Source organism: Bubalus bubalis, chromosome 10 (assembly GCF_019923935.1).
Source record: "Bubalus bubalis isolate 160015118507 breed Murrah chromosome 10, NDDB_SH_1, whole genome shotgun sequence".
NCBI classification, from domain to species: Eukaryota; Metazoa; Chordata; class Mammalia; order Artiodactyla; family Bovidae; genus Bubalus; species Bubalus bubalis.
Genome location: NC_059166.1, coordinates 86,426,902 through 86,439,545, shown reverse-complemented (window position 1 = coordinate 86,439,545; position 12,644 = coordinate 86,426,902).

The window sequence follows — 12,644 nt, the reverse complement described above, 5'->3', positions numbered from 1 at the left end:
TCAAGATAGGAAGCTTATCCTGGTGGACCTAATATAATCATATGGCCCTTTAAAAAAGAAAAGGAAGGTAGAAATGCCAGTCAAAAGATGTGATATAAGACATAAGAGGAGCCATGAGGCAAAAAGGGAGACGGGAGACATTTACAGCCTAAGAAAGACTCTGCCCACCATTGCTGTCTTTGAAGGTAGAGGAAGGGGGCGGGTTATGAGCTAAGAAATTTAGGCAACCTCTAGAAGCCATGGGCAACCCCCAGTCAATAGCACAAAAACAGGAACTTCAGTCCTGCAACAAGAAGGAACTGAATTCTACCAGCATTCTGAATAAGCTTGGAAGAAAATTCACCTCCAGTCTCCAGAAAGGAATGCAGTCCTGCCAATAGTTTTGGCCTTCTGAAATCAGAGAGCCAGCTGAGCCATGTCCCTAGACCTCTGACTTACAGACCTCTGAGATAATAAATGGGCATTGTTTCAAGCTGTTATTAATATATTTGTGCTAATTGGTTATATCAGAAAGAGAAAACTAATACATGCCTTAGTGGGTCAAGAAAACCAGTATCTTCTTTTTAGGTAGCATGAACTAGTAGAGTGGAAATGACCTAGTGGTGCTTCCTGAATTTTCAAGAATAATTTTACCACGTGAGTTTCTGTTTTTAAACTCACTGTAAAGCGTAAAGTTAAGTATCAGAGCCCAGGCATCTATCTTATATAACTTCACAGGCATCTATCTAGGACTTCGGGGGAATCAGGGAGAATATATAAAACTGTTGGAATAAATTTTAACCTTATGCTCAGTACTTACAGAAACCTCATTATTTCATAGTGATAAAATAGCTGATTCTCAACAATCTTTGATGGAATTGAGGATGGATGGTTTCAGATTTTGTAGATAATGACTTCGGTGTTTATTTTCACCTTCTCAGATTTTCAATTTTTTTTTTCTTTTTAAAAGATGAAATCTTCAGGAAATCTACATGAAATCTTCACAGCCCTGATATTGGATTGCATTGACAAAACTACCTCCAATTCTCAGTAGTAATCCATTGGGAGATAACACTGCACTCATTTTAGGAAAGAGCTTCTGAAGAGACATCTGATGTATAAAGATGTTTTTAAAATCAATGAGCTTTTAGAAATGGTGACAAAAACTTAAAAATAAAAAAAGAAATAGTGACAAAATGATAAAACAGCAAACTTCATAATCTCAATGAAAGTTTTCTTTTATGTCAACAAACATTTATTAAGAAGCTACTGTGCATTTATTGCTAGGATATAACAGAAAAACAAAATCAATCTGGAACCACACAGTTAGGTTTAAATCAAATAATCAACCACTTACTGAATGCACCTTTGGGTAAGTCACCCAATCTCTTGGATTTCAATGGTCTAGCCTATAAACTGGAACAGCCATAACTTCTTCACAGACGGCTGTGAAGATTTACTAAAATCACACATTGAAATATATCTGGTTGGTATTTGTAGTAGGCTGAATAAAGGCCCCAAAGGTATAGAGTTCTAATCCACCAAAACTTTAAATGTTAGCATTTATGGAAAAAGGATCTTTGTAGCTTGAGATTCTTGATCTGGGAAGATTATTTGTCTGTGTGTACAAAATGCAACTGCAAATGCCCTTATTTAAAAAATAAAAAAGTGAAGGAAAGAGGAAAAAACAAAAACAGAAGAGGACAAAGTAATGAAACCAAGGAGACAGATTGGAGGGATGTGGCCATAATCCAAGGAATGTCAGCAGCTATCAGAAACTGGAAGAGGCAAGGAATTAATCTCTGCTGTACTCTGAAGGGAGTACAGCACGGCCAATAGCTTGATATAAACCCAGAGAAGAGGATTTTGGAATCCCAGGCCCAGAATTGTGAAACAGTAAATTTTTATTTTATTAAAGCCACCAAGTTTCTTGTAATTTGTTATAGAAGCCACAGGAAAACAACGTAATGCTCTGTGAACGTTAGTTTTCTTTCTCGTCTTTGTACATATTTTTGTCTCTTAGTATTACTTCGATGGAACTTTCCTTCAGTTTTCATCACTGGAAACCAATTATCATCTCCCTTTAATACAATTCTTTCATCTAGGTGCCATTTTACTTGATAAATTTCTTTGGTTAAAATATTCCTACACACACTTATTATTATAACAACGAACTACCTGCAAGGCATTGTAGTAGGGGATGTACTGGATGACAAGGAGAAGAGGAGGGCAGCAGAGGATGAGATGGTTAGATAACATCACTGACTAGATGGATATGAATCTGAGCAAACTCCCAGAGAAAGTGAAGGACAGGGAAGCCTGGTGGGCTATAGTCCTTGGGGTCACAGATTCAGACACAACTTAGTGACTGAACAACAACAAGATGGGCAAAGCCCTTGGCCTAAGATAATTTGTAATCAGCTTTAGTAGTAAAGGTTGTGTACAGCAATTTGCACTAAATAGGTTAAGAAATTGAAAATTAAAGGAGGGAAATGTTCTTTCCTACTAGACAATCAGGAAAGGCTTTATGGAAGAATTCATCTCTGATCTAAGTCTTCAAGAGAGCTATACTTTCTGCAGATGGAGAGATGGGGAAGAAAAGAACAGCAAATAGCAAACACTGAAGACATTATGAGTGAACTTGATGAATGGGGCCATAATAGGGCTTGTAAAGTGTAAGAGGAAAGGCTATTTACCCAGAGGACTAGAGAGACATACATTCCATCAGATAGAGCCTCTAGACATTGTCCAATCATTTCACATATTCTGAAATCAAGTTCAGTAGCTTATTTTTGATAGAATTGCTTATGTTTAATTGTTAAGCACTGGAGACTCTATCAGGGCTATGAAAGGCTTTTGGCAACTAGGATATGGTAGATTAGCAAAAATGTCCTTAAGAAACCTTAGCTAGACCAAGTGAAGGAACAGTAGGGAAATCTACAAGTAGTTGTTTGGATATTTCAAATTATTCTAACTGTCCTATCAATTTGATAGTAAAATTCTTGTATCACTTTGATAGTGAAAGAAAGTAGAGGAATACACCAAAGTGTTACAATATAGCTGTGTAGTTGTTAACCCAACTGTGTTTTAATATAAAGCCCCTATAACTTTAAAATGTTTATATTGTTATTCTCTTTTCAGAAAAAAAATATATGGAGTTCAAAGCAGTAAAACCATGGTGTGATTTTAGTTTAAAAGTCTGTGAAAGAGAACAGCATTCAAATGGCTGAAGAAATAGTTCTATAAAAACACAGTTTGATGTTGTTTTTAGTGTGACTGTTAGATTTTCTTACACCAAATGTTAAGTTATTCCACTGTGGTAGGCATTTGGGGGCTACATGGGAAGATCGATGTTCATTATTCTCTGTGTAGATTCCCTCTTGTCTTAATCTGATGTAGACTCAGCCCAAAGAGGGTACGAAGGACAGCAAAAAACACCCAGGCAAGTGCAGAGGAGAGAAACTGACAAGCCGTGAAGCAGGGAAGGGACATTAGACAAATTTGTTCCTGGAGCTCACTGGCATCAACAATGGGGAAAAAAAAAATGTGAAAGTGGCAGAATAAGAGGGAACAACGGAGAAATCCAGCTTTGCTTAAATAATTGTTTCACTACTGTGTTGGTTGACAAGATTCCTTTTCTCCATAAGTAAGGGAAATGGACCCTTATATACACCAACCAGCCCATCCTAAAGGAAATCAGTCCTGAATATTCATTGGAAGGACTGATGCTGAAGCTGAAACTCCAATACTTTGGCCACCTGATGTGAAGAACTGACTCATTGGAAAAGACCCTGATGCTGGGAAAGATTGAAGGCGAGAGGAGAAGGGGACAACAGAGGATGAGATGGTTGGATGGCACCACCGACTCAATGGACATGAGTTTGAGTAAACTCCAGGAGTTGGTGATGGACAGGGAAGTCTAGCATGCTGCAGTCCATGGGGTTGCAAAGAATTGGGCACAACTGAGTGACTGAACTGAACTGATACTCAAAAATAACCTTGGATATTTACTTTAAAAAATACATTTCTTTGGCACATAGTTGTGGAACATAAATTGCAGAAGTAATTTTAACTATTTTGAAGATAACTGATTAAGTGAATAGATAGCAGGCCTTCACAACTGCATAGGATTTTATCATTTACATTCAGTAAATATAATCACATTTGATTTTCATAATGATATAGGTATGGCCAGTGTTAGGTCCACTTCCTAGGCCAGGAAAATATAGGTGGTAGCTTGCCAAGGTCACCTGACTTTCTTTGTAGATCTAGGACTCAAGCTTAGGTCTGGATTGTTGCCCATCCAATTGCTAACTGACTGCTGAATGCAGTTGTTTGATGAAAAGAACTAGTAAGTATCAGGTAGTATCTAATAATAACAGTTACTTTAAGTGCTTACTGTGTTCCAGGTACCATTTAATGTGCTGTATCCATACAACCAACATGGGAGGTAAATTTTAATAGTATCAAGCCAGTTTATGGATGGACAGACTGAGGCAGGAAGAACTTAAGGAGTGCCAAAGATATATAGCTAATGTGAAGCCAGAATTTGAATCCAGGGAATGGAGCTTCAGATCTAATACTCATCACCATGAAATATTGCTTCAAGTTCAGATATGTAAGAAACAAAATTATTTTAGATCTAATTTCTACTAACAGACTGATAAACAATCACTCCTTAATGATTTAATTTGGACATATTTATATTTTGTTCCTCACAAACCATGGCCGGAAATGTTCAGCCAAATTAGAAAGGTGATTTCTGTTACTGCAGACACCCCAGTTAGACAATTAAGACTCCTCTATTTCACTTGGCTTTGGCTGTGCAAGACCTGGTATTTACCAAATATATATTACTTTAAAAGGGCTCAGGAAATATTTCTCTTAATTAAAAGCTAAAATCAATAGTGAGAGAGAGAAATGTTGATATACATTATTAATACTGTCTATCATTTCTAGCATCTTAGCTACCTGGATTGCTCAGATCCCAGGTGGATCTACTAGGCAAATGTTCAACTTTCTACTTTACTTACCTTAAATGAATTTCTGAATGTCAATCATTTATAACCACTAGTAGAGAAGAGTGCTGTAATGTGGATTCAGATATCACTTATCCCCTAAGATTAAAAAAGTAAGTCTCCTGATTGGGCCGTGAAGCTAGTCCTGGTCAATGAGATGTGAGCCTTCATGTCCCAGTGGTCAGGCAGGTCTCCCAGGGAAATTAAAGGAAGCCACAGAGTGAGGGACTGAGGCAGGCTCTGCTCTATACCTTAACAGGGAAAAGTAAAGGTCGGTTGTAGGTTTCTGCCTTCTTCAGATGACTAAGGAAATCAAAGAGAAATCTGTCTTGGAGGTTTTACTTAGTGTATTAGTCAGGGTGCTCCAGAGAAACAGAAACAATAGGATGTACACACAGTCAGAGTGAGAGATTTGCTAATTGGTTCATGCTATTGGTTCATGCAAGTCTGAAATTTATAGGGGAAGCCAGCAGACTGAAAACTCAGGCAAGATTTCTATGTTACAGTCTTGAGGCAGAACTCTTTCTTCTCTACAGTTTCCAGTTTCCAAAACTGCAGACTCCTGTTTTTGCTCTTGAGACCTTCAACTGATTGGATGAGGTCTGCCACATTATTGGGGGGTAATCCCCTTTATTTAAAGTCTACTGGTTATAAATATTAACCACACCCACATAATGCCTTCAAAGCAATATATTAAGTATTTGATCAAACAATCTGGTACCATAACCTAACCAAGTTGGCACATAAAATGAACTTACATCTCCCTGTAGTATACCTTTATCATGTATCACATATCCATAGATCATGTGTTTGAACAAATAAAGATAGCTAAAGATAAGTTGGGCTTCCTAGGTGGCACAAGTGGTAAAGAACCCCTTGCCAATGCAGGAAATGCTAGTTCAATCCCTGGGTAGGGAAGATCCCCTGGAGCAGGGCATGGCAACCCACTCCACTATTTTTGCCTGGAGAATCCTATGAACAGAGGAATCTGGCGGGCTACAGTCCATGGGGTCGCAAAGAGTCAGACTGGACTGAGCATGCATACTCACTCTTTGTGTTTTATTGTTACTGTTCTTTTTATCAGGAGATATCTGATCTAATAAATTCCTACATCTACTCTTGACTTTAGAATGTTATTCTTTATAAGACAGTGGGAAATGTATCTTCTTGGAGTATTATATGTTTATTGTTATTTTATACAACCAAAAGTTAAGTTTTAATTAGGTACTCTAAAATTGTTATTTGTAAGATTTCTTCTCCATCTTTATGCAATTATGTTATATGCTACAGTGAAGATTTCAGATATATTCAAAGACCACTGAAAGTTCTTACAGAAAAACCTTAAATCAACCAGTTGAGAGTCTATTGCATTTGTTCAGTTGAGCAAAGGGGTAACTATGAAGATGGAAAATAATTAGTAAGTACATAGAAAATACTTGGTAATTGACTGAGACCAAAGAGATGACAGTCAACAACTCTGCTAAAATTATAAAGAAATTAAAATTTAAACGGAGAGGCATGGGATATATGCACTTTAATATTCATACTATCCATAATTTATGAGTATTTATTAAAGGTTCAAAAGGAGAAATTTTGTAGAAATCTAGTGAAAATGAATATATGGAACTATTCTTAATATATGCTTATTAATTAAACATACATAAGCTGGTGTGGATATTATCTTGTTTTGATATTTTTGTTGCTTTATTTCAGTATACTAAAATATTCAAAATGTGCTTGCATACTTGGCTTCCAAATTTCTTTTACCATAAAATTTTATTTCCTTTTTCTCCCAGTCTTCCTATCATGAGAGTTTTCAGAAAGAGATTTCTGAGGTTTAATTTAGGATGATCATACTTTATAAGTCCTACTGTTTGCTATGGAACAAAATTCTCCCCACCTATTTCTATATTTCTTTGTAAAAACATAGCTTTAATAGTAATTATTAAAATGAAAGACAGGAGATTGCATAAGTGGGAAAAAAAGGTGAATGTGTTCTTTACGACATTTGGATTAGACATTTGACTGAAATGCCCTTTAAAATCAAGGGACCCCAAATGAATTCAGTAAAGTTGCAGGGTACAAGATCAATATACAGAAATCTGTTGCTTTTTTATATACTAATAATAAATCATCAGGAAGATAAAAAAAATCTTGTTTGAAATAACATCAAACATAATAAAATACCTAGGAATAAATTTAGCCAAGGAGGTAAAAGACTTATACTCTAAAATCTAGAAAATATTGGTAAAGGAAATTGAAGATGATACCAAGAATTGGAAAGATATTCTTTAGTCATGGATTAGAAGTAATGTTAGAACATCTACGCTACTTAAAGCAATCTACAGATTTAATGCAATTACTATCAAAATACTCATGATATTTTTCACCAAACTAGAACAAGCAATCCTGAAATTTATTTGAAAGTGCTGCTGCTGCTAAATCGCTTCAGTCTTGTCCAACTCTGTGTGACCCTATACATGGGAGCCCACCAGGCTTCACCGTCACTGGGACTCTCCAGGCAAGAACACTGGAGTGGGTTGCCATTTCCTTCTCCAATGCATGAAAGTGAAAAGTGAAAGTGAAGTCGCTCAGTCGTGTCCAACTCCCAGTGACCCCATGGGCCGCAGCCTACCAGGCTCCTCCACCCATGGGATTTTCCAGGCAGGAGTACTGGAGTGGGGTGCCATTGCCTTCTCTGATTTGAAAGTGCAGAAAACCCCAAATAGTCAAAGCAATGTTCAGAAAACAGAACAAAGCTGGAGGTATCATGCTTCTTGACTTCAGACAATACTATAAAGCTATAGTAATCAAAAAGTCAGCTACAGTATGGTATTGGCACAAAAACTGACAGTAGATCGATGGAACAGAATAGAAAACCGAGGAATAAACCCAAACACTTATGGTCAATTAATCTACAACAAAGGAGGCAAGATTGTAAGATAAAGAAAAGATGGTCTCTTCAATAAGAGGTACTGGGAAACCTGGACTGTTGCATGTAAAAGAATGACATTAGAACATTCTCTAATGCCATATACAAAAATAAACTAAAAGTGGATTAAAGACATAAATGTAAAATCTAAAACTCCTGGGAAAAACACAGGCAAAACATTCTTTTACATAAATTGAAGCAATAATTTTTTTTGAGTCTGTCTCTTAAGGCAAAAGTGAAAAGAACAGAAATAAACAAATGGCACCTAATTAAGCTCAAGAGCTTTTGCACAGTAAAGACAGCCATGAACAAAATGAAAGACAATCCACTGAATGGGAGAAAATATTTGCAAATTATATGATCAGTAAGGGGTTAATATCCAAAGTATATAAACAGCTCATACAACTCAATATCAACAAAACACACCACCGAAATAAAAATGGACAAGAGAACTGAACAGATATTTTTTTAAAGAAGATATATAGGTGGCCAAGAGGCACATGAAAAGATGCCCAACGTTGCCAATCATCAGAGAAAAGCAAGCCAAAATCTCAGTGAGATATTACCCCACACCTGTCAGAATGGCTATTACCAAAATAAGGACAAGTTACAAATGTTAGCGAGGATGTGGAGAAAAAAGAACCTTAGTACACTCTTTGTGGAAATATACATTGGTGCAGTCACTATGGAAAACAGTATGGAGACCCCATAAAAAACTGAAAATAGAATTACCATATGATTCACCAATTACACTTCTGGGTATGTATCAGACAAAAACAAAAAGACTAATTCAAAAAGATACATGCACCCCAAAGTTCAATGTAGCATTATTTACTATAGACGAGAGACGGAAGCAACCGAAGTGTGCTTCAACAGATGAATGAACGAAGAAGATGTGGCATATATGTGCAGTGGCTATTATTCCGTCATAAAAATTTGCCATTTGCAACACCATAGATGGACCTGGAGCATATTATGCTAAGTGAAATAAGTCAGAGAAAGAGAAATACTGTATTATCAATTATATGTGGAGTCTAAAAAATATTGCACATGAATAAATATAACAAAACTGACTCAAAGATGTAGAGGACAAACCAGCAGTTGTCTGTGGAAAGAGGGAAGGGAGGTGGGGCAGTATAGGGATAGGAGATGATGAGGTACAAATGACTATGTATAAAATAAATAAGCTATAATGATATATTGTACAGCATAAGGAATATGACCAATATTTTAAGATAACTTTAAGTGGGCTATAAGTTATAAAAATATTGATTTACTATGTTGTACACTTGAAAGTCATATAATATTATAAATCAACAGCTAATTAATTAATAAAAACAAGGGACCAATATGATAAGATCAGAGAAAATAAAATTGAAGAATACAAGAGGTGAGTGACATTCAGAGAAAATGTCGGGAAATTTTTGTGCTGCCATCTCTTTCTCTGACTTTCCTTTTTAAAAAAATCTGAAATTGGAGTGTCATGTATTAGTGTAATAAGATAGTGGGTCACCTCTTACACATGCCTACAGAGTCGCATATTTGCATTTGGGAAGAGAATTTCACAGAGGAACCCAAAGAACAAAATACTTTACCACTAAAGTAATGGCACCTCATTTTTGGACAGCATTTTGACAAATTGTGTGTGCGTGCTAAGTTGCTTCAGTCATGTCTGACTCTGTGACCCTATGGACTATAGTCCTCCAGGTTCCTCTGTCCATTGGATTCTCCAGGTAAGAATGCTGGGTGGGTTGTTTTCCTTATTTCTTTATTCAGTTACTTTGTATTCCTCCTCCAGGGGATCTTCCTCACCCAGGGATCAAACCCATGTCTCTTATGTTTTCTGCATTGGCAGGTGAGCTTTTTTTCTTTTACCACTGGTGCCACTTGGGAAGCCCTTTGACAAATCATTGCCATTTAAAGTTGTAATCTATCTTAAGGACAATATGGACTGGTAGTTACCAATCTTAGACATATTTTACAAGTGTAACCATGGGCTTTCATTTCTGGACTAGAAATCTTTAAGTTTAAAATTCAGTCCCTGTGATTCTAATAATCAGCGAGTTTGGAAATCACTCTTCTAAGTAAATACATTTTAGAGATTAAAACAGAACAGTGATTGAGATTCAGAAGAGTTATCTAATTTGGTGGGAGAATATAACTGGTAACATCAAAACAGGTGATTAAATATTAGAGTTGGACTTCGATTCTAAAAAAGTGGAACATTCAATGTGGAGTATTACTTCAGAAGTACATGGATTGGGACATCTGTTCCACCTAGGGGTGATACCATCCTAAACCTGTTTTTTTTGTGTTCCTTTCAAAAAAGAGTACTCAGTGAAGCATCCAGTTCACAATAGTAGGATTAGTTTGATCTAAAAGAGAATTTCATTCTCTAGTCCTCTGAGAAAGGTGTTGTGGGACTGAAGTTTGTATTAGATTTCAAGGTGAATTATGTCCTGATACATTTCAAGGTCTTTCTACTTCTTGAAAACTACATGAATTAATATAAATTAAAGTTAACCTTTCCCATCTGTCCTCTTTAAGATGCATTTGTGCAGCATCAACACATAGATTTAAAAGTTATGGCATCTTTTGCCCCCAAATTCTTTTCAAAGCCAGACATCAATAGGAAATGAGGGATTCTTTGTGCCAATACATCCTGAAAATCAAATAGCTTGGTTTCTGTCTTGTGCTGTTCAACCTAGAACAGAAAATTTGAGCAATCAGACTCAACATCAGTTATTTTCACTTGGTTGGTTGATACCCAGATAAGGCTGAACTTAAGGATCCCTCTGCCACTGAATGATTCTTCTTGGAGGGTCAAGGCTATAATCTGAGCTCACCCCAAGTTGTGTTGGGGCAGTTATGGAGTAGAGAGATTCCTGAATTACTGCAAACAATTCAGCAGTGTGCCCAGCTAGTGCTATGCATAGCCTCTTATTTATTATAGTCTGTATATTTTACTAACTGAGTCTCTTCTGGGTTTTCAACAACTTTTGAAAAATATTCCCATTGAATCTTAGATAAGAAGAATGATTAAAAGAGTTCAATAGATAAAGCCTAAAATAGCTTCAAGAATTTTAGAGAAAAAGCAACATATAACTTCTCAGCATATGTTGCACTATCTAGCTGAAAAGATGTTGCAGCAGTCTATATTGCTTAATATTACATTTAAAAATCATTATGTGAATTCTACAACTCTCTCATTAAAAAATAATGCTGTCTTGTTATTAGTCCCTCAGTTCAGTCACACAGCCGGATCCGAGTCTTTGCAACCCCATGAATTGAGTCACGCCAGGCCTCCCTGTCCATCACCAACTCCCAGATTCACTCAGACTCACGTCCATTGAGTCAGTGATGCCATCCAGCCATCTCATCCTCTGTCTTCCCCTTCTCCTCCTGCCCCTGATCCCTCCCAGCATCAGGTCTTTTCCAATGAGTCAACTCTTCGCATGAGGTGGCCAAAGTACTGGAGTTTCAGCTTTAGCATCATTCCTTCCAAAGAAATCCCAGAGCTGATCTCCTTCAGAATGGACTGGTTGTTTCTCCTTGCAGTCCAAGGGACTCTCAAGAGTCTTCTCCAACACCACAGTTCAAAAGCATCAATTCTTCGGCGCTCAGCCTTCTTTCACAGTCCAACTCTCAAATCCATACATGACCACTGGAAAAACCATAGCCTTGACTAGACGGACCTTTGTTGGCAAAGTAATGTCTCTGCTTTTGAAGATGCTATCCAGGTTGGTCATAACTTTCCTTCCAAGGAGTAAGCATCTTTTAATTTCATGGCTGCAGTCACCATCTGCAGTGATTTTGGAGCCCCCAAAAATAAAATCTGACACTGTTTCCACTGTTTCCCCATCTATTTCCCATGAAGTGATGGGACTGGATGCCATGATCTTCGTTTTCTTAATCTTGAGCTTTCAGCCAACTTTTTCACTCTCCACTTTCACTTTCATCAAGAGGCTTTTGAGTTCCTCTTCACTTTTTGCCATAAGGGTGGTGTCATCTGCATATCTGAGGTTACTGATATTCCTCCCGGCAATCTTGATTCCAGCTTGTGTTTCTTCCAGTCCAGCATTTCTCATGATGTGCTCTGCATATAAGTTATATAAGCAGGGTGACAATATACAGCCTTGATGGACTCCTTTTCCTATTTGGAACCAGTCTGTTCTTCCATGTCCAAATCTAACTGTTGCTTCCTGACCTGCATATAGATTTCTCAAGAGGCAGATCAGGTGGTCTGGTACTCCCATCTCTTTCAGAATTTCCCACAGTTTATAGTGATCCACACAGTCAAAAGCTTTGGCATAGTTAATAAAGCAGAAATAGATGTTTTTCTGGAACTCTCTTGCTTTATCCATGATCCAGTGGATGTTGGCAATTTGATCTCTGGTTCCTCTGCCTTTTCTAAAACCAGCTTGAACATCTGGAAGCTCACAGTTCATGTATTGCTGAGGCCTGGCTTGGAGAATTTTGAGCATTACTTTACTAGCATGTGAGATGAGTGCAATTGTGCAGCAGTTTGAGCATTCTTTGGCATTGCCTTTCTTTGGGATTGGAATGAGAACTGACCTTTTCCAGTCCTCTGGCCACTGCTGAGTTTTCCAAATTTGCTGGCATATTGAGTGCAGCACTTTCACAGCATCATCTTTCAGGATTTGAAATAGCTCCACTGGAATTCCATAACCTCCACTAGCTTAGTTCGTAGTGAT